Genomic DNA, 22258 nt, shown 5'->3' on the forward strand with positions numbered 1-22258 from the left:
TGTGTGTGCAGGTTCTGATGTCTGTATGTATAATTCTGTACACAAATAATGACAGTAAATAATAACAATAGTAACTCTTTCCATTTGAGTTCTATTTTATACTCCTTGGAAGGCTTCTACATCCAATACTTCAGGTGACCCTCAGAACCTCTGCAAGGTGGCCCAAGTATTGTCCCACATTTCCATGTTGCTCATATGGAACTCTACATTCTCACCAAAGGAAAGCCTCTCCTCTTTTGAAACTTTTGTCAGCCCCTGTTCTAGTACCTTTCACCTCCAGATCCTTATCTGGTATTTGTCAAATCTGTAACTCACATGTATCTATTCCTTTCCAACTTCTAAGAGTCTCCTCAAGTTCCATACCCATGTGGAGCCCATGCACACTCTAGCACCTTGACCTCATGTCTTCATCAGTTTTCATGTCAAGTACTAAACCCCATATTTTTATTTTTTTTAAGATTTTTTTTTTTTTTTGACAGAGATCACAAGTAGGCAGAGAGGCAGGCAGAGAGAGAGAGAGAGAGGAGGAAGCAGGCTCCCTGCTGAGCAGACAGCCCAGGGCGGGGCTCTATCCCAGGACCCTGGGATCATGACCTGAGCTGAAGCAAAGGCTTTAACCCACTGAGCCACCCAGGTACCCCAAACCCCATATTTTTAGAAACCTACTTCCAAGACCCATATTTGGGACTTTGGTATTGTTCCAGACTGATATATCTAAATCTAATGGTTCACCCATGGGCACATATGGAGAGCAACATTCTTTCCTTCCAGCTCTCTTACTTTCTTTTTCCCACCAAAGCTCTGATTCTAATACAGGAAGACCTCGGTCATTTTTTGCCTCCTCCCTGCAACACACACACACACACACACACACACTCTCTCTCTCTCTCTCTCTTTCTCTCTCGCTCTCTCATAGTACCTTAGCTTTCTCCTGGCTTCCTTTTTTCCCTGCGCAGCGTAGGTCCATAACTTTACTCTGTTTTCAGCTTCCTCTACCACCTACTTTCTCCATTTGTTTCCTCCTCAATTCATTGTTCATGCCCACAAATTTGGATCTTGCCAACAGTCCATTTTCCCTGCTCCAACCACAGGCAGTCAGCTGTTGCTGGAGAAAAGCAGGTATTTGTGTGAAATAGGGATAGGGCAAACTCATCTTTAACCTCAGCAGAACTGAACTGCTGCTTTTAGCTTCTTTGCTGCTTTCTGTTCTATTTTCTTTCCTATCTAAAGCAGTGGTTACAAATAGTTACTCCTTTCCAGGAGTACCTTCCTTTATTTGCAGTGCTTTGAATGGACAAAAGATGACCTTGGCTCATGGTCATTAGAGGAGAAAAGAAGTTACCAAAGATCTATCTCAAGTTATGCTCCAACCTCCAAATTCATGTACCTCCCCACCCATTCTTACCTCTTTTCTTCTTATTTATTTACTTAAACACAAATTTTTAAGGCAATCTCTACACCTGAGCATAGGGCTTGAACTCATGACCAGGAGATCAAAAATTGCATGTCCCTCCAACTGAGCCAATTGTGTTCCCTCTTAACTTCTCCGGAGCCCCAGTTCCACTTATTCTCATTCTCTCCTTTCCTGCCTAATTCCTCTAAGACTCAGATGTTGCTCAAACATCCTATTTCACCAACAAATGAAGTTCCCACACATACCTTTATTTTCTGTCCTTCTATTCTCCTTTCGCTCCCCTGCCACCTTGTATCACTTTTCCATGGTCAAACTTTTCGCGGAGGTAATTTACTCTTGCTGTTCTAACCAAGTAATCTGCCCATCGTTGTCATATAAGTACTGGACTCAAAAAAGAGTTCATGAATTATTCCAACAACTGGGTATTTTGTCACTCTCTTCTTCCATGTTGATAGTTCACCTTACTTAAGAAGAATGCTTGCTTTGGATGAGTATGTGAACTTGACTAACGACTGGAGATGCTATTAAAGCACTGTGAAGCCTCGTGTTGAAAATGAGAACTGTAAGGATAGTGCTGGGGACCATGAAAAAAAATTCTGATTATCAGTTGCTGATGTAAAATTCTTGGAGAAATGGTGCATCAAAAATTAAAAAAAAAAAAAAAAGTCAAAAGAAATACCTATATCCTCATAGATGAAACACAAGTAGTGTTTATACTCGGGAGACCAGACGGTACTTGAAGGTGAGTTCTCGATGTGTCAGGGAGGATTAAACACAGATGTCAGAGGAAGCCTTTCTTTACAGTTTATCCTGGCTTGAAACCAGAAGCCAAGTGGGAGTTGTTGAACTTTGGTTCTTGTTCTATGAAAGGAGAGCATACGATAGGATGAACCCTCACCTTGATTGACAGATTTAGTGAGATTTGTGATTCCAGGAGGGGTTGGTGGGATCTTTTACTGTTAGCAAGTGTCAGGTTACCCTGAAAGTATTCCTAGTCACTTCATTGTAGAGGGTAGAGAGTGGCATATTTGCTGATGGAGTAGGCCCCCTGGGGCATGTCTACATGCTGCCGGAGCTCATTTCTGAAGAACAATCTCAGAAAGAAATGACGAGAATGTAATGCAAACTATAAGTAATAATAATTTAGAATTCATCTCATAAAAGTGTTAGAGTAAAAATTGAAATATAAAACAAAATACTAGAATTTAATATCAAGGGCAAAAACTAGATGACTTTAGTTTATGAACCTTAAAAGAACCAAACGTTTAAATATTACACCCCTTCACTTTTAGAAGACTGTGTGCCTAATAAGTTTTCAAAAGCATTAAACATAGGAGGCCACTTTGTATGTCCATTGTCAAATTTTAATTTCAGACTCCCTAAACTTGCCCTTGCCTCTAATGAAAAATTTTGGGGAAATGTTAAGCAACTTTGTTGAAAGAGAAAATTTAATTTCTGATAGATAAAAGCTCTTTGTTCTTCAGTAATTGCCAAAGGTAATCATTGCTACTAAAGCAAGGTGGTGTTTGTTTTTCTCAGTCATTTTACCACTGGGGTGTGCATCGTGTCATCATGGCCATTGGCCTGCCACCAAGCTCTGTGACAGAGTCCTCGCAATGCCAGCTGAGTTTAGATGAAAACAGCAAAAGCAGACAAGTGATTTGCCAGTGGCAGAGACAATATTTTGAACATTTTTATTTGGTTTGCATTATTTTCTTCAACCTAGAAGAGAATGAGCTCTTTAAAGAAAAAAAAAAAACAAAAAAACCTCATTTCTGTTTGAAGGAAATAAAGTTTAGATGAAGCAGTCGAAACCCTAGAGAAGAACTAAATAATAAGTATGGCTCAAACTGTCACTCTTGTAGTAGCAATTACGATAACTGAACAGAAACTCCGAACTGTGTAATTGTGTATGATGAAGACTGAAGAAACGGTACTACAGATATGATATGCACCTAATGTAGGTGTGTCATCTTTACCCTAGATCTCTAATCCAGCGTGGAATCATCTAGGCTGTTTTGATTCTCTCATAGCCTCTGTGTTCACATGGACTTTTTCCCACAATGGTGTCATAGCCAATGATAAAAGGGGAATGGTACATTAATCACCTAAATCCATTTTCAGAGAAAAAGTGGTAGATTTGGTGGTAGGGAAGACAGAGACCATTGGTGAAATTATTCTTTAACCAACTACTGGTGAATTTCATGTAGCTGTGTTGATATCCCACCCTTTATGGTCATAGTTAAGCAAAACAGACCTTCACACAGTGCTTACATCATAACATGAAGCAATGGCCAACCTTATCTAGACCTTTCTGAAGTGCATTTAACTTTTTAAATAATCCTGGGTGAGAGCCTGAAGATGTTTATGGTGATGCAACAATGACCAGAGCTAAATCACTTAGAGATGACATTGCGTGCCCTCAGAGGGCATCTGGACATTCAGACATTAGAGCAAACTTCATCAGTCTTATTCCAGTCTTTTCTGGCTACACTGAATCCAGGGTAGCAATACTGGTGGAGAATCTGTGGCATAAATTTCCCCTCATTGGCAAAGCAGACAACTCTTGGCAGCTGTCTTGATTAGAGATTTTTAAGGGTAACTCTTTTTTCTTCTAATTATGCTTTTACTAGAACATATCATTATACAAATGTTTCAATGGAAAAATGTGGATAGAATAAAGAGGCCATTGAGAACGATGCCAGAAACTCTGTTCACCATAACAGGGACATTTCTCCACACAAGAATTGTGATATGACCACACTTTCTGTGGCTAGCATAGAAAGGGCTATCTTTGGGTTTTTCTCCTATAAATGGATGAGTAAAGAGGTATTTGCAAATAATCAAAATGCATTGGATTGAAAAAGCATGGAAATGGCATCACTATGACACAGCAGCTGAACTGTCATCAACTTCAGACATTCATAGACCTCACAGCCAGACAGAACCTCAACTGGACATTGGCTTTGGGATCTAAAAGATATCACTATCTTCATTTTACCGATACGTCCCAAGATTTCCCCAAGAGGACAGGTAATCATCAACCTTACAACTAAATAACAATTGTAATGTAAGCCTAAAATATTCAGTAGTTATATTTCTGTCCAGAAGATGGATTGCTTTTTTGAACAAGAAGCATGAAAAAAGAAGGAAGAAAAATTGAATTTATCTATGCAGCTACTATGATGTAAAAACAGTGGTGACATAAAAACAGTGGATAATCTACACCTTGCTTCCAAAGTCTCAAAATAAAATCAGTAACATCTCCAATAAGACAGTTGCCCGTGGTCTGCTACATGGACACTAAACCAGTAATTTTCATCTGGTGGTCAGTGTAAAATTAATGGCCCTCAGAACTAGTGGTCTGAGTGGATGCAGGTCTAGTTTTTTTTTTTTTTAAGATTTTATTTATTTATTTGACAGACAGAAATCACAAGTAGACAGAGAGGCAGGCAGAGAGAGAGGGGAAGCAGGCTCCCCGCTGAGCAGAGAGCCCAGTGCGGGGCTCGATCCCACGACCCTGGGATCATGACCCGAGCTAAAGGCAGAGGCTTTAACCCACTGAGCCACCCAGGCGCCCTGATGCAGGTCAAGTTTGACAATGACAACAGTAAAAATAACTATGGAAAAAATTCTCAATAAAATGGATTCCTAATACTGCCACTCTTTCGCGTTCTTAAAACTTACATAAAGGAAAAATAAATATTTCTCTTAGAATAAAAAGGGAGGACAGCTTTGTTTTCCCAGCATGGTGAGGCCCAGGTTCTTTCATATTGCTTCTTGGAATATAAGATAAAGCTAGAGAAACCCTATGCTGGACAACTTATTGAAAGATCGTCTTGGCTCTGTTGCAGATGGATAGCACACTGGACTTCTGAAAGCTTATCTTTCCTTGTAGACAATGTATTCCTTGCTTTATATGCTTCTGAATTTGCAGACATCACTTCAACTCTATGAATTTGCCAGGGTTGTCATAGAAAGTAGCACAGACCGGGTGGCTTAAACAATAGAAATGTATTTTCTCATGGTTCCATAGGCTAGATGTCTAGGATCAAGATGCTGGCAGAATCGCTTCTGTTCAAGGGCTGGGAGGGAAGGATCTGCCATGGGCCTTTCTCTGCGGCTTGTAGAGTCTCGTAGATTGCCTTCTCTCCCTGTCTTCACATCATCGTCCCTCTGAATGCATTTGTATCTAAACTCCCTCTTTTTTAAGGACACCAGTCATATTAGAGCCTACCCTAATGACCTTATTTTAACTTAGTTACCTTCGTAAAGACCCTGTTTCCAAGTGTGGCCACATTCTGACGTACTGGGGATTAGGAATTCAACATTTGATTTGGGGGTAAGGCTACAGTTCAGCCATATATTTGCCTGTTACAAGGGGAAAACTGAGACTCAGAGAGAACCAAACCCAGCCTGGCCCTTCTGTCTCCTCTATTTGGGTGATCTGTCATCTGAGTCCATTAATCAGTTATAGACTGTAGTTATATCGGTCAATTATGAAGGTTTGCAGTAGGAGCTTGTTGATGGGAATGAAACAGGCCATTGTCCACATAAAATTTAAAACTCTGCTAGGTCTACTGCCAAGAAGAGAAAAAGGGCTAATGGAAAATACCGTGCTTTTCAAAGTAGGTAGGCTGAAGAGTAATAATATTTTTTAAAAGGATTATTGGTTTATTTGAGGTGGGGAGGGGCAGAGGGAGAGAATCTGAAGCAGACTCTCCGCTGAGTGTGGAGCCCTACATGGGGCTCAATCCCAGGACCCTAAGATCATGACCAGAGCCAAAATCAAGAGTTGGTACTTAACAGACTGAACCACTCAGGCACCCCCTGAAGAGTAATAATAGTAAATATTATTAATATTATTTAGTAATAATATTAAATATTGAAGAGATTATCTCATATTTGCAATGGAAAATTCTCTTTAAGAGGTACTTTGAAGGGGCGCCTGGGTGGCTCAGTGGGTTAAGCCGCTGCCTTTGGCTCAGGTCATGATCTCGGGGTCCTGGGATCGAGTCCCGCATCGGGCTCTCTGCTCAGCGGGGAGCCTGCTTCCCTCTCTCTATCTCTCTCTCTGCCTCTCCATCTACTTGTGATCTCTGTCAAATAAATAAATAAAATCTTTAAAAAAAAAAAAGAGGTACTTTGAAACAGTTAAGTAGTTTACAAGATCAGTCATGAAAAAGTGAAATCATCCAGCTTCAGAAGAACCAAACAAGAACATTTCCTTCAAAGATTCAGTATTAGCAGCAGAAGGTGTGATGGGTGTAGCTCACCTAAAGGCAAATTCACTGTTGCTGAACTAATGAGAGAATCCTTATGTGAAACTATAGATATCAGTTTTCTTGATCCAAAAAAAGGAATACAGGAAGTGATATTCATAATATCCTAAATGTTTTACCAAGTAATAAGGGCTAAATAAAGGTTAAGTAGGCTTCTCTGTGAAAGCCTAGTACCACCAATTGTACCCTAGCTCATAAAGACATTCGAAGGGTTCAGAGTACCTCTGAGCTCTTCTTTGCTTCTTTCAAGATGGCTTTCCAGTGCCCTCATACTGCAAAGGACCCAGCCTCCCAAATTATTCTATCTCCAGGAAGTCCTTCACTCTACATTTTTGCCCTTCAGGGAGTTCCTCCATTTAAATTTATCCATTCACTCATGACCCTACTAAATGGACTCTTATTAAACTAATTGCAAAATTGTTATAACCAGAGTGCATATATACAATTTAACCAGAGACTTCATTATCTTCAAATAGTACTTTCAGACCCCACGGATGACTTCCCGGGGAGAAATACTTGGTTTGGGGAATATTTCCTCTCTTTAAATCATGTGTCTTTTCTTAAGGTCATATGTATTATTCAGTGGGTTTATTACAAGTTAGCTAGTTAGCTAAAATATGAAAGACTAGAAAGTCTAGGATTTACTGAGAGACCATTGGCTTTCTCATCCATGAATCCTTACACGTGCGGAAAGAATAGCAGCTTGTGATATATCCTATTCCTACATTTTTGGTGAGGGTCAGAAGACAGCTCCTTTCACTATCTTTTTCAAACATATATATTTTTGCATAGTCAAGGCTCATTATATTTAGTTTCGTTACCATTACATGTTCATTAATTCTTATGTACTTCTCCATAAAATATATAATTGCATTTTGACTTAATGACTAATGTTTATCTTGTCATTATGCTTACCATTTTTCAAATATATCATATAATAACTGGTAAACATTGAAGGATAGACTTTTAGATTAGTTTTCTTGAAGCTTATGCACAAAATTACCCATTAAAGATTGAATTTTCTCTAATTAACAGTAATCAAAATTTATTTGAAAGGTACCTTTTGGAATATAGTATGTTTATGCTTTTTTTAGAAGCTAAATTGAAGAGTGAGGATTTGTTCCCTAGGGCATTCTCTAGTTGGAATTTTACATTGGTGGTGAATAGCACCTTAACTTATTTGATTATCATCCATTTAGAAGCATAAACATGTATCACTCATGTACTAAGTGGTTGTTTTAATGCCAAATGAAAATTTAATGGAACCCTTCAGATTTCCAGTCTCTGTACCACATCATTATTTTACTAGGAAACCTCACTAGGACCCCTAAAGATTGTCCTAATTGCAAATATCAACACAGACTTGGAACTTGGTAAAGGTGATGGTTTTGTTCCATTGTGATGTATTGAATGCTACTGAATTGTACATATTAAAATGGCTTACTTTATGTTATATGAATTGTACCCCAATTAAAAAAAAAAAAAAACTTTTTGACACAGAGGTAGAAAATCTCTGAGAGGTTTATCTCCCTCCTCCATAAAAGGACCTTACATAACTCTACCAGGATAATGTCTATCCAGGCCACAAAAATAAATTTGAATCTGCAGTTCCGGGAGAGATTAGGTCAGGCTTTAAATAAAGAAGTTGTAGGCAAGTTAAATTGTCACTGAATTCTTAAATACTACTCAGAGTCCAAGAACTGTTCTTCTTTGGAATTATTTGTTCCCAGGAGCCATTGTAAAGCTTGATCTTCACCTTTGTTCTTAAAGGCCCCTAGAGAGGTGTTTTGTTTTTTTAAAAAAACTTTTGTGGTATTTTCTAGAATTTTGCTCTGACCCTCAAAGTTTGTGAAGCTCAGTTAAATCTCTCCCTCAACTTTTTAAATTCATTTCTTCTCTTTTAAATTCTCAGTGGGGATAGATAACAGCTGACCTGAATGCAGCAGGCACCACTTCAAAAACTCCCAGGAGTGTTGCTGGTCTTCATTCTCCAACGTTCATAAGCTTTTCCTCAAAGGTTTTTTTAAACCATCTTGATTATTCATTTCTTGCCTCTTTTCAGTATTTCCATTTCACACATCATTTCATAAGATTCCAAACTAGATATGTAATTGTTACCCAGATGCGTAATGGAAAAATTAATTTCTTCCAGCATGCTGTCCTCTTGTTCTCTAGATGGATAATAACTTCATATCATCAAGCACTATTGGCGCAATGAATTAAAATGTGTATTCACACCCATCCCTCATTTGTTCTGTGTCAGTCCTACGCTCTTTACTTGCAATAATGACACTAGCGTTGCGTTATTGTGTTATACTCTGCTTTAGGATTCAGTCTGAATTCTAAATCTTTGGCTGTAACTGATGGCTCTTATCTCTCTGAAATGGTTTTAATTCCCTGTGTGTTTGCTATTAAAATCCATTCTATTCCCTTCATTCCAGCTCTGCTGACTCTTTTGAATGCTGATGTGGTTACCAAAACATCTGTCCACCTGAGTCCTTGCTGGGAAGGGTTATCCTTAAATGTCTTATTCAGTTGGATGTAGATGTATTGCTGACTGTGCATAGCTGGGAGCAGTACTGGAACAGAACAGAACAGGGAGGGGGGCAGGAAGACAGGTGAGGACGATCCAGGTCAGGGTCCCAACCAGAGGCTTAAGCTTGACAAGGAGACCATGTGTCCAGAAGAGCCACAAATACAGAGGGTAAACTCAAGTACAGCTACACCAGCTTCTTCACGGCTGGAGAGGGAAAATTCTGAGGCATGGTATGTTGGTTTGCTATTGTTGTCATAACAAAACACCACAGCTTGTGTAGCCTTAGCCTAAACAACAGACATCTATTTTCTTACAGTTCTGGAGGCTAAAAGTTGAAGCCCAAGTTTTTGGCAGGTCTGATTTCTTTTCTTTTCTTTCTTTTTTTTTTTTTTTTTAAGATTTTATTTATTTATTTGAGAGAGAGACAGTGAGAGAGAACATGAGCGAGGAGAAGGTCAGAGGGAGAAGCAGACTCCCCATGGAGCTGGGAGCCCGATGCGGGACTTGATCCCAGGACTCTAAGATCATAACCTGAGCCGAAGGCAGTCGTCCAACCAACTGAGCCACCCAGGCGCCCCGGCAGGTCTGATTTCTATGGGCCTCTTTCCTTGGCTTAAAGATGGCCATCTTCTCATTGCTATTCATGTGGTCTTTCCTCTGTGTGTGCACATTGCTGGTGTATCTTTGTCCACATTTTCTCTTCTTATAGAGACCTGAGTCACATTAGATTAGAGTCTAATGCCCTCATTTTAGCTTCATCACCTCTTTCAAGACCCTATCTCCAAATATAGTCATATTCTGAGGTACTGGGGTTAAAGTTTCAACATAGGAATTTTGAGAAGATACACATCAGCACATAACTGTTGGCTTTTATGGCATTTCCAGTGTTCTCCTGAGAAATTAAGGCCTGTTTGCATATAGTGGTAACTGGCTTGCTGTTATCCCTTAGTGGATGCTTTCTCATCCCTATATCACATCTCTATTCCCCTTCAGATGTTCTGTGCACCTCCCCAAGTTTCCACCCAAATCCTTCCCTTGGGGTCAACTTCTGTGGGAACCCCAAGTGGGACAGATACAAAGGAAGAGACATTACAGTGCTATAAAGTGACACAGAAACCATCAGTCCAGTGTCAGATGACCTGACTTCAAAATCTTCAAAAAAAAAAAAATAGTACCTCTCAGTTTGAACTCACCTGTATCTGGTAGCTCCCACCTTGCAGTTCTAGGAGAGTCTGTGTCTTTTTCTACACCATCTTTGTCTTTCATACAAGATGCATCTCATAAGCAGCTGATTGGAAGACCTCAGTTGACTCCCGTCAACTATCCCTGTCACTGTAACATAGAAAGAAATGAGATTGGTCTAACTTCAGTGTTTTTCAGAAGGCCACAAGCGTGTTGGTTATTATTTTGTATTTTGTATCTTCTGAATCTTGTAAGCAGTTGAAAATTGATTTCTTGATGAGTCACTTGGGTATTTTTTTTAAAAAGGTATGAAGCTAAATTGACCATTTTATAATTCCAGGCTTGACTTTTTTTTCTGAAAATATGCAGTCCTTTGCTATTTGCCATAATTGCTTTCATTATTTGGGATATTACCCGAACACAAGTTTCCAGATTTCTTGTCATAATTTTACACAGCTTAGTTGTCCTTATGGCTTTGTTTTTTATAGTATTTTGTCTGAATTTCTCTTGCTGAAACTTCCAAAAGTATTACCACATTTCCTTCAGCTAGTGCAACTATTTCTTATTTTTTTCAACAAAATGAATTTAATGTATCACTAAGTTCCTTCTGGCATTCTTTCATGCTATATTGGATATAGCCATTTGTCCCTTCTTCCTCATTTCTCTAAAGCTTGGTTATTAAATGATAAACATTTTGCTTGGGTGGCATATAATTATTTTTTGCAAATGTTTTATCTCTACTTGACTTTAAGAATATTCCTAAAGTAAAAAACACAAATATGCTTTTTAATATTTGGATTTCAAGTATAGGACATTTGAACTTTAAATCCAGTAAGATATAGATTTTAAAATGCATTGAACCTATACATCTGTGGCTTGGATTACTAGATAGAGGAAAATCCTATCAGCTTTTTCGAAAATTTTTTTTCTGAAAAATTTTAAGGGAATAACTTATCCACATTATAGTTGGAATTTGGAAACTCTATGGCCTAAAAGCAAACAAAAATAAGTGAATGGTTCTAGTCCAAGTTTTTTGTGTATTTTTTTTAATTGTCCATTTCTCAGTGAATATAGAGAGTTTATATTCCAGGCAATAGATCTATGTCTGCTTTTATTTAAGCTTTTTGGCTGAATTTTCTGTAAAGGTTCAGATCATAAATATTTTAGGTTTTGCCAACCCAGTGGTTTCTGTCATAACTATTCCATCTGCCTGTCACTCTAGCATGAAAGCAACCCTGGACAATATTTAAAGGTATTGGGGGTTTATTTACTTAAAAAGCAGACTTCATACTCTATTTGGCCCATGGACTATGGTCTGTTGGCCCTTGTTCTAGTTCTAGAATCATCCACTTCACTTTGACTGTATAGACTGGCTATTTGGTCTTCTATTATGATTCTGGCATCATGCTGAGTTGTTTTACTGAGCTTTGAATACAAAGTTCAGAGGTCACTAATTCTTGTCTGAATATGAAAATATATTTATTGTCTTTCTAGTTTTCCTGCTACATGTATTTAAAAATCATTTGTACCTCTGCTTTTAAAGTGAAATCTATCCAATGTTTATATTATTGGGGTTTTTTCCATAGTTCCCATAAAACCACGCTCAGCTTTGTATCCATCACTTCCTGTCTTTCGGTCCTTAATTTTTATATATTTTCCACTTTGAGTCCATTTGCTGCATGGTGAATATTCCTAAATTTTCTGACTTACATCTTAGTGTACAAAAGCCTCCCAGTTTACCAGAGAGGATTTATCATAAGTGTTTCTCTATTAAAGTTAAGGACACATTAAAATGCTATTGGCTGAAAAGGGCAATAGCAAGATACATGTGGCTGAACCCATCACCACTTAAAGAGCGGGACCAATTTGAAGAGCTTTCAGAAAGTCAATAATCATATGGTTTCACTTATTTGTGGAACATAAGGAATAGCATGGAGGACAGTAGGAGAAGGAAAAGAAAAATGTGAAGGGGTAGGGGGGCGGAGATCAGAGCTGGAGACGAACCACGAGAGACTATGGACTCCAGGAAACAAGCTGAGAGTTTTGGAGGGAGGGTGTTGGGAGGATGGGTGAGCTCCCTGATGGGTATTAAGGAGGGCATGGATTGCTTGGAGCACAGGGTGTTATACACAAACAATCAACCATGGACCACTACATCAAAAACTAATGATGTACTGTATGGTCACTAACATAACATAATTTCTAAAAGAAAAAGAAGAGCTCTCAGTAGTAGAACCTAAACACGATGCTTATGAAATACGTATATGAGTAAACCCAGCAAAAACAAATGCAACATAATAACCCAGACTTTTCAGTGACGGAAAGTCCCAGAGCTGCAGCAGAAATGTTTTCTCCAGCTATGGATACTCAGGTTGTTACTGTTGAAGTGGTGAGTGGCCAAGTTACAATTACTATAGGAACTGTAACTGAAACTTGACCTTTGATACATTTATATGTTCAACCATAACATTGTATCAACAGGCTCTTGCATTTCCTTGTGTTTATAAGTGACTTTGTTTCAGGCTCATAGAAATTAACTAGAAAAAAAATTGGGGGGAGGAAGAAAGCAGAAAGCTTGATTTTTATTTATTTTATTTATTCATTTATTTATTTTCCAGAATCTTACCCACTGCCAGCATCAGAGTTTCCTCCTGTAGAATCAGTTTGCGACAGTGCTTTCTGAGGCTAGGTAGTGAATTCCCCTAGAGGACTACTCCTTCAAAATAAATAGTGGACTCTTTATTTATCAGAAAGGCAGTTGCCTGGTCCTTTGTGTTGGTTGATGAGAACATTGCTTCTGTCCTGTAAGCATGTAGATTTCCTGTGGCTTGTCAGAAAGCATGAGCAGAAAAGCAGAGGCCCCCATGAGGATCCATGAATGAGAAATATATTACAATCAATAATTCTTTCTGCTTGCTCTTTACATCAAATTAAAAAATGGGTGAGTCAACACACTAACTACCAGGTAGTAATTCTTCCTGGTTGTTTTGCTAGTGTATTTCCACAAATTAAACCAAAGAAACTGTCCTTTCTGGGTATGCCAATTTGAATGTTCTGAATAACTATGAATAATGAGGCTCCCGGAGACCTACAGCATTTCAGAAGTACCAAAACCCAAAGGACCAGACTAACTCAGAGATAAAAAGCAGTTAGTTTATTAAGCACTTCCCAGTGCCCAGTACTGTGATGGATACTTACCTATGAAATCTCATTTAACCCTTACAACATTCTTTGTGGATAGCTGAGTTGAACGAACTTTCCACAGTCACACAGTGATGGAGCCAACGCTTGAAACTTGGGAGTTCTGGATAACTCCCAAGTCCTAGAGTTCTTTAAAGACCACCCTTGTTTTTGCAAATTTCTAGTTCAGCAAAAAATATTTGTTATGCGTTTTCAGATAGCTCAAAGTTTCCATAAAATATGGCCCTTGTGCATGCAATACCATAGTCAACTAATATATCTAAATCTAAAGAGAGAGACCCACTTATTGAATGTCAACTTTTATAACAATGCCACGTAAGAGTCTAGTCAACATGAAATAAAAATGAAAATGGAATATAAAACAAGGGAGCATTGAAAGAAGTCCTTGGTTCCTTCAGTGGCACTCTCTTCTCATTTATATGTATAAACCTGTAAATTAGTATCTACATTGTGGATATCAAGAATTTTTAAAATTTAATTTGATAACAATGGGAATAAAATACTGGTGTTTCTAGTTATGCAGCATTTGAACCTTAGCATTTACAGCAGCAGCTCAGAAGCTTGCCATGTGTTATCTTTTAAAGGACAGTAAAGGATTTTTTAATAGACAGTGTTACAGAACCAGGCTCTCCTGGGTTGTGATACAAAAGTTTAACCCATCTATTTCTCTTGCCTGCTCCGGTTAAGTTAACTACTGCCCCCCTGCAGGCATTCTAGTCTCCCTCCCATAAAGTAGAACTGTTCCTTCATAAGGAGTGTGTATTAGTTCTTACACATCATGTTTCTTACAATTGTGCTTCCATGTGATAGATGAAAGCAAAAAGAGAAGATGTATTGAATGGTCCATTGGAGGTGTTACCATTCCCAAGACGAGTCTGCAACTTCTCAGTTTTTGACATTTAGTCTTGGCATCATGTTAGCATTGATTAGGTTTAATAGAATGGATTCCCAGTATATGAACTCATAAGAAATTGATGTTTTTAGGTTTTTCTTGGAGGCAGATTTCTTTCTCAGATTAGTACTAAGATGATTATGTCCTCATTGAAAGGGACCCTCCGTCCAGTATCATGGTGACTGGGTCTTGTGGCCATTCCACAGACTTGGGATGGATCATGACCCAAAATGTGGTTTGGATTTCCAAATCCGTGATGCTACAAACACACACACACACCCTCCCACCCACTATGAAAAGGTCTTTTATTCCCAGAATGAAGCTTTCTGGGGAGAGCAGGACAGGTCTCTCAAGTTGATCTGAAAATAGCTTGAAAGAACTGTTAAAGAAAAGAGACTGGCTCTAAGTTTTCATGGTAGTTAGGGGCTGGAACTGGAGTGAGGGTTTTAGTGCATGGTTTGAACTTACTGCTAGTGGCAAAGCACTTGAGATTTCTTACCAGCTTGCCCAGATCTGAGGCAGAATGGGTAGAGGGCGGAATAAGTTTTGAAAAATACCTGTAATCAAACATCAAATAATGGAGAGAGACTCTTAATTACATTGTGTCCTCAGACTTTAAGAAAAAGATCATTTAGTTAACCTAGAATTAGTGCAGGGCACCTGGGTGGCTCAGTGGATTAAGTGGCTGCCTTCAGCTCAGATCATGATCTTGGGGTCCTGGGATCGAGCCCCACATTGGGCTCCCTGCCCAGTGGGGTGTCTGCTTCTCCCTCTCACTTTCCCTCTGTACTCTCTCTCTCAAATAAATAAATAAATAAAATCTAAAACCAACAACAAAACCATAATTAGTGCAACATGCAGTGAATATGCTTTAAATGGTTCAGACAGAGAAGTCTAAGCTGAAGCCCCCTGGGCTTCCAGTACATCGGGTTTTTATGTCTCTATCTTTTTACCACTGTTGGGGGAAAAAATCTAAATTCTTGTTCCTTACTTCTATTCATGAGATTTTGGTGAACACATTCTTTGTTATTAAAGAATTCAGTAAATTTTCTGACCCAGTCTTTCCTGCTTTTTAGCCAGTGAATTAACATATCTTTTTTGGTGATTTCTTCAGATTGGCAAAGCTCATGTGTTGTAGGCATAATTGCATTATTTTAATTCACAATATTCTAAGAAATTGTACTGTCACCACTTACAACCACTTTTTTTTTTCTTCCCTAAACTGGGTGATAGTGAATTTTCCTTCTATTGTTTATGAAGGCTCACCTTGCATGTTATTTCAAGAATGCTGACCTTATTCTCCGTATCATCATTTCTCTGCTGTTACCAAGATTGTGGAATCTTGGTAACAGCAGAGAAAACTCCTACAACTATTTAATGCATGCAGAGTAAAGCAACAACATTGAGATCAATTCTAAATGATAGTTACCAACTGTTCTGTACCTCCACTGAGAAGGGAACAAAAGAATATACTCAAAACTAGAAAAGATGCAGAGTACACTTATATCTGTAGAAACAAGGCAGATTCAGAGAAAACCCTCTTCTAAAGGGCTTTCTTTTAAAAATGTATTTTAAAATCTGTGTATAAGAAATAAAATAGATCATGTGACTATAATAGTCTAGAGCAGTGGTCCTTTTCTTAAATCTTTTTTTTTAATTCAAATTCAACTAGCCAATATAGAGTACATCATTAGTTTCAGATGTAGTGTTCAATAATTCATTGGTTGCATATAACATCCAGTACTCATCACATCATGTGCGCTCCATAATGCCTATCTCTCAGTTACCCCCATCCCCCTGACCCCCTCCCCTTCAAGGACCCTCAGTTTGTTTCCTAGATTTAAGAGTCTCTCATGGTTTGTCTCCCTTTCTGATTTCTTCCCATTCAGTTTTCCTTCCCTTCCCTAATGATTCTCTGCCCTATTTCTTATATTCCACGTATGAGTGAAACCATATGATAATTGTCTTTCTCCGATTGACTATTTTCACTCAGCGTCATCCCCTCCAGTTCTATCCATGCTGATTAAGTGGTAGCTGTTCGTCCTTTCTGATGGCTGAGTAATATTCCATTTTACATATGAGTCACATCTTCTTTATCCACTCATCTATTGATGGACATCTGAGCTCTTTCCATATTTTAACTTGTGGACATTGCTGCTATGAACATTGGGGTGCGTTTGTTTTGCTATATCTGTGTCTTTGGGATAAATACTAAGTAGTGCAATTTTGGGGTTGTAGGGTAGCTCTATTTTTAACTCTTTGAGGACCCTCCACACTATTTCCAGAGTGGCTGCACAAGCTCACATTCCCATCAACAGTGTAAGAGTTCTCCTTTCTCCGCATCCTCGCCAGTATTCATTGTTTCCTGTCTTGTTATTTTTAGAGCAATGGTTCTTGATCTGTTTGGAGTCTTAGGCCTCAGGAAGAATTGCTGAAAGTCCTTGCTGGAGAGAAAATTCAGATGAAGCAGCATTTGACCTATAAGGTACATCATGTTATTCAGAAATAACTAAATGCTTTGTGACAAATAAAAATCATTCCAAAGAGCAAGAACTTATTTCATAAGCTATTTGCCCCTTGCTGGAGCTGTTTCTCTTAATTGCCTGGCTGTATTCATTTACAATTTCCAGTGTGTCTCTAAACCTGTCTTTGTATTTTGTTACTGAACTCTTAACCCGTTTTTGAAACTGAAATATAAAATGTATAGTTTTGCGTTTCTGTGAACATGTTGAAGATCCAAAGACCCTGTAACCGGGCTGACAAGGATCAGATATGCAAGCAATACTAACAGTCTTGGATTGAATGGTTACCGTGTACCAGCCAGAGTATAAAGCACTATCCTACTCAACGCTATGATGCAGTTCTTAGTCTCATTCACTGATGAGTGAACCGAGGCCTAGAGTCAGTGATTTGCTCAAGTATTCACTGAGCACCTCCCGACTGTCTGACGCTGTAGAGGAAGATGCAAATGAAAGAAAACATGGACTCTGTAAGCTTTTAAAACAAAAAATTTCTGTTTAATTTTTAAAATTCTAGTTTCACCTAGAGTGTTGCTGGTTTCAGGTGTGCAGTGCAGTGATTCGGCAGTTCTGTCCGTCACCCAGCGCTCTTCGCAGCAAGTGCACTCTTGATGCTCTTTACCTGTTTCACCCATCCCCCACCCCCTCCCCTCTGGCATAAAAAGCTGAGTTGTTTTTTCTTATAACTGTATTTTCAAAATGCCTATGTTTGAAACTATGAAATGCAGCTTCCAGCTTTGTGGTTTAATGATACCCAAACTAATGAAATGGAGAGTTGTTGTCTTGGAAAACTCTACAGGTGTTCATTTGGGAAGTGTTGTCTTCTGTCACAGGCTCTTTTAATAGTGGCAGCCCACCAAACAGACATACCCCAGATATTTCAATTCAAAACAAAGCAAAATCTCAGACTTAATGCAAGACAATTTTTATGAAGCAAAATTCATCTCCCTCGTCTGTACATACATGAAATAATTGATATAGCTTAATGGTGACATTAAATGTACTTCAAATCGATGTGACATTGCCAACTCATTTATAGCTGTGAACAGCTGTGTACTTTCAAAATAACAAACTTTTTTTTTTTCAACAACAACAAAAGAATAGAAGGGAAAGGGAAAATATCCCTGGAGAGCTTCTTTTTGTGCTTACTGTTTTGAAATAATTTTATATAAAGGCAATTTATATCCTCTCCCATTATTCTTTTATATTGAAATATTTTGAGGCTTTTAAGGTTTATCACTAATATCCACAACTTTGTCATAAAGGACAAAGACTTTAGAGTATTAATCCTTTGAATGCTTTCCCTTTTGTAAATTAAAATTTTAAAAAACAAGCATAAAAACATTAGGTGTCCCCATGAAACAGTGATGCTCTCAATACTGCACTTCCCATCTATAAAGGTAGAAAAAGCAGCGTGATTTTTTTAATCTAAAGATACTTTCTGCATCACAGTCACTATTTTCTTTCCTTCCCCAGCTCTTCACACTCCTCACTTTTCCTGAAATTCCAGAAGTGTTTCAAGTTCATTAATTTCCTCTCCTTTCTTTCATTTTGACCTATGCATTCATCCATCTACTTGCCAAACATTTATCCTAAAGTAGAAGATGGTAGGCAGGTGCTAGAGATGTAAAAATAAAACCATATTCCTATTCTCAAGATACTTAAAGTCTAAAGAGAAAGGCAGATTTGGAAACTCTTGCAATGTGCCCTGGTAAATACCACTAGAGTTCTAGGAAGAGCCACTAACCAGTCTGAGGATTACCCTGTGTCTAGTAAGAAAGCCAAATGTAGTGCACGTGGCTCAAGCGCAGGCATATATTTAGAGAGATAGAGGTTGAAAATGGAAAAACACGCAGGGACCAGCTCATGTATACCTTGTTGTATGCCACTATTGGGAATTCAGACTTTATCATGACTCATATTAACAAGGCATGAAAACTGAAGTAGCTTTAGCAAGAGATGACATAATAATATATGCAATTTAGAAAGATCCCACTAGAGGCTATGTCGGGGGTGCAATGGACCACATTGAAGGAAAGATGGCTACTAGAGGGGAGTGTGGAAAGGTCCCAAGCAGCTGCAGCAAGGAGGTAACAGGCATGTACACAGAAGGGGTTAATTGTGGCAGAATCTCCAAGATTCATAGATTGAAGTTATGTGGGGAGTAAGATAGAGATACTTCTCACATGCTGGCTTGAGTTACCAGGTGGATGGTGGTGGTGTTAATTGGGATTGGGGATCAATTCTTTTAATATGTTGTGTTTTTGATGCCACTGAAACATCAGAATAGAACTGTTTAAAACCCAATTAGATATGAATCTAGGGCTCAGGAGAGAAATCTGGGCTTTGGGTAATAGAATGATGCAAGAGCCATATAGATGGCATGTAAGTGGTGGTTGAAACAATGTGTATGAAGAAGGTTATCAGTAGCTAATTAAAAATGAAAACAACAAAGATGGGCGCCTGGGTGGCTCAGTTGGTTAAGCACCTGCTTTCAGCTCAGGTCATGATCCCAGGGTCCTGGAATTGAGTCCCCCACTGGCCTCCCTACTCAGTGGGGAGTCTGCTATCCCTCTGCCTGTCCCCCACCCCGGCTTATGCTCTCACTTAAATAAATAAAATCTAAGAAAGAAAGAAAACAAAACAAAACAAAATGAAACAACAAAGGGCCCAGGGCGGCACCTAAGGGAAGTATTATTGCCTTTCTTGGGGCCAAATTAGGGAATGTCTAGGCCATAGGATGCCTTTGTGTGAATTAGAGAACAGCTTTACCGCCTTCATCCAGAGTTGTTGTCATCTGTTGACACATTTATGAGGTCTACATTGTGTATGGTGCCCTGTGGAGCCGAGCAGTAAAATGTCAGTTGTGAGGCTCATGAAGCCACCACCAAGCAGATAAGAAGACATCAAGTGGTACTAGAAACTATAGGAACAGAGTTCCTCAAGGCAGAAGAAAGGTCAACACCACCCCATCCACAGTGATTCAGGAGTCAGAGATATGGGGTCTGAAAGTTGTCCACAAATTGCCAGTTGGTCTTAGGGGAAGTGGTCTCAGACTAGAGCTCAGCTCGGGGTTCCTCCCTGCCGGAAGTTGGGATGTTCTCCTTCTCCTGCTGCTCACAGGTGCTTTGACCCCAGCGGCAGTTCTGCTTCCACCCTTATTACCATTTGACTCTCTACCCATTATCTTTCTGTCTTACTTTTGCTTTAAGAGTTTTCTCTTCTATTTTGCATCTTGATACATTTTGCTGCCCCCTCATTCCTTTGGTTATATACATCATCCCCTGACCCAGCACACCCAGTTTCCTGTTAGGGCTTTTAAAAACGTATCATTTCAGTCACAATTCCTAGAGACATCAATGGCCCTTCAGATGTACGTATGAGCATACATTTATATTTGAATACAGAGACCTTCTGAACAAGGGATAAAAGGGAGAGTGGGGTCTTCCTAATATTCACTCTCATCCTTTTGGATAAGGAAAGTTTTATCAGGCCCATTTTAGACAGTCATATCAAATCAGCTGGCCCCTCTTAACTCAAATGAGATTTCTGCCTTCTTCATCTAACATAGGAGTGAAGGGTGTAGAGAAAGGTCAAGAAGTAGACTCATCAAAGAAAAGGACTTCACTTTCTAATGTATATAACAGTGAGATTTGTGATAAGATAAATTGGTGAGTCATAAGTTACATGTATAATGCTGTCATTCATCTTCTTAATTGTGAATGCTGATTTTGATATATATAGGTCTAACCTGAGCTCCTTATTTCCCTGGAACAGCACTGTCCAATACAGTAGCAACATCTGGATATGTAAAATTAAAATTTAATTATTTTAAATTACACTAAAGTTCCATTCTTGCGCCATACCAGCCACATTTCAGGGGTATAGTAGCCACCTACAGCTATAGTGGCTACCATATTGGACAGCACAGTTATAGAACATTTCCCTATCATAGAAAGTTCTGTTGGGAGAGCATGACTCCAAAATAGTGTTGATTATTCCTGTTGGTTCTCCATTGCTGATGATTACTTTGAGGAAATAAGTTAGTCTGTCAGCAAGAATTCACATATTATGTTCTACTACATAGAATTGTGGGGTTTTGCTCTTTTTAAAGATGTTATTTATTAGAGAGCACAAGCAGGGAGAAGGAGAAGCAGGCTCCCAGCTGAGCAGGGAGCCCAATGTGGGGTTCAATCCTAGGACTCTAGGATCATGATCTGATCCGAAGGCAGATGCTTGACTGACTGAGCCACCCAGATGCTCCTTTTTACTTCTTTTTTATTTGATCTAGTAATAACATATTTCCAGTCAGCATCTATAAGTATTCTAAATATTTTGTGCTCACTATCTTAACTAATCTCCAGTAATCCTATGTTATCATTGCCATTTTACAAATGAGGAGAATAAGGTTAAGAGAGGACAAGTGGTAGAATCAAAATGCAAAGTCACACCTATCTGGTCCAAAGTCTGCTATTTAGTGGCTCACAGAAATCCCCATACAATGATTACATTTTTATTTTTCCAAGTAAAATACAGATGTGTCCTGGGGTATACTCAAAAGATAATGGCAGAACCTTCTAGACCTTTCAAGGAACTAGTCATATTATCAAATGAATATTTATTTAAATGATGAACATGTTGGTAGTCAGGTACTCACACTCTTTTAAGAACTCACTGAGAGATTCATTCATTTCCTTACCAACAAAAAACAGATTCTGGCATTCAAGTAACATTCTTGTAAAGCAATAGTCCCAAATCCATTCTACCTATATCTTCATGGAAAGTCTGAGAAACAAGAAAGAAATCTCAGTAATATTTTTCCAGATTAAGCTCTTCTGGTTAAATTGTCCATTCAAACCTGAAAATTCATGGAGACAAGGTACTACAAGTGATTTTGTAATTCGTTTTACAGATGACTTCTGAAGAAACAACAGATACTTGATGTATCGTATTCTACAGAGAAGAGAAGCACTTTCTAAAATTTAATTTTGCTAAAGTTTTGACTTTAAAACTGTGGTCTTTGTTTTGTGTGACATTATAACAAGCAAGGACTCTTCTCCTTAAGCCACAAAAAAATAAATGAAAATATAGTAACTCTCCCACCATCATGTAAGTATTTTTCCGTTATCATTGTTGCAGGAAAGCAACTCATGCTGCACATCTACCCTTCTTTGCAGAGAATAAATAGAGAGGTTTCTTTGGTCCTTAGGTTTCCACTGGAGAACCCCCAAG

The 22258-nt window shown here is 38.6% G+C and overlaps 1 protein-coding gene across 2 annotated transcripts in view; it reads left to right on the plus strand.

Annotated features, from left to right (window-relative positions):
* The window catches only part of FAR2 (fatty acyl-CoA reductase 2), a 135041-nt gene that overhangs the window by 18563 nt on the left and 94220 nt on the right, over positions 1-22258 (plus strand). The window contains exon 2 of one of the 2 annotated variants that reach the window (XM_059185856.1): positions 16891-16992. The exons of the other annotated variant lie outside the window; for it this stretch is intronic. The gene's annotated coding sequence lies outside the window, so the exon portion shown is untranslated. The remainder of the gene's footprint in view (positions 1-16890; positions 16993-22258) is intronic. 2 annotated transcript variants of the gene reach the window in all.

The sequence above is a fragment of the Mustela lutreola genome, chromosome 8 (genome assembly GCF_030435805.1).
Source record: "Mustela lutreola isolate mMusLut2 chromosome 8, mMusLut2.pri, whole genome shotgun sequence".
Lineage (NCBI taxonomy): Eukaryota > Metazoa > Chordata > Mammalia > Carnivora > Mustelidae > Mustela > Mustela lutreola.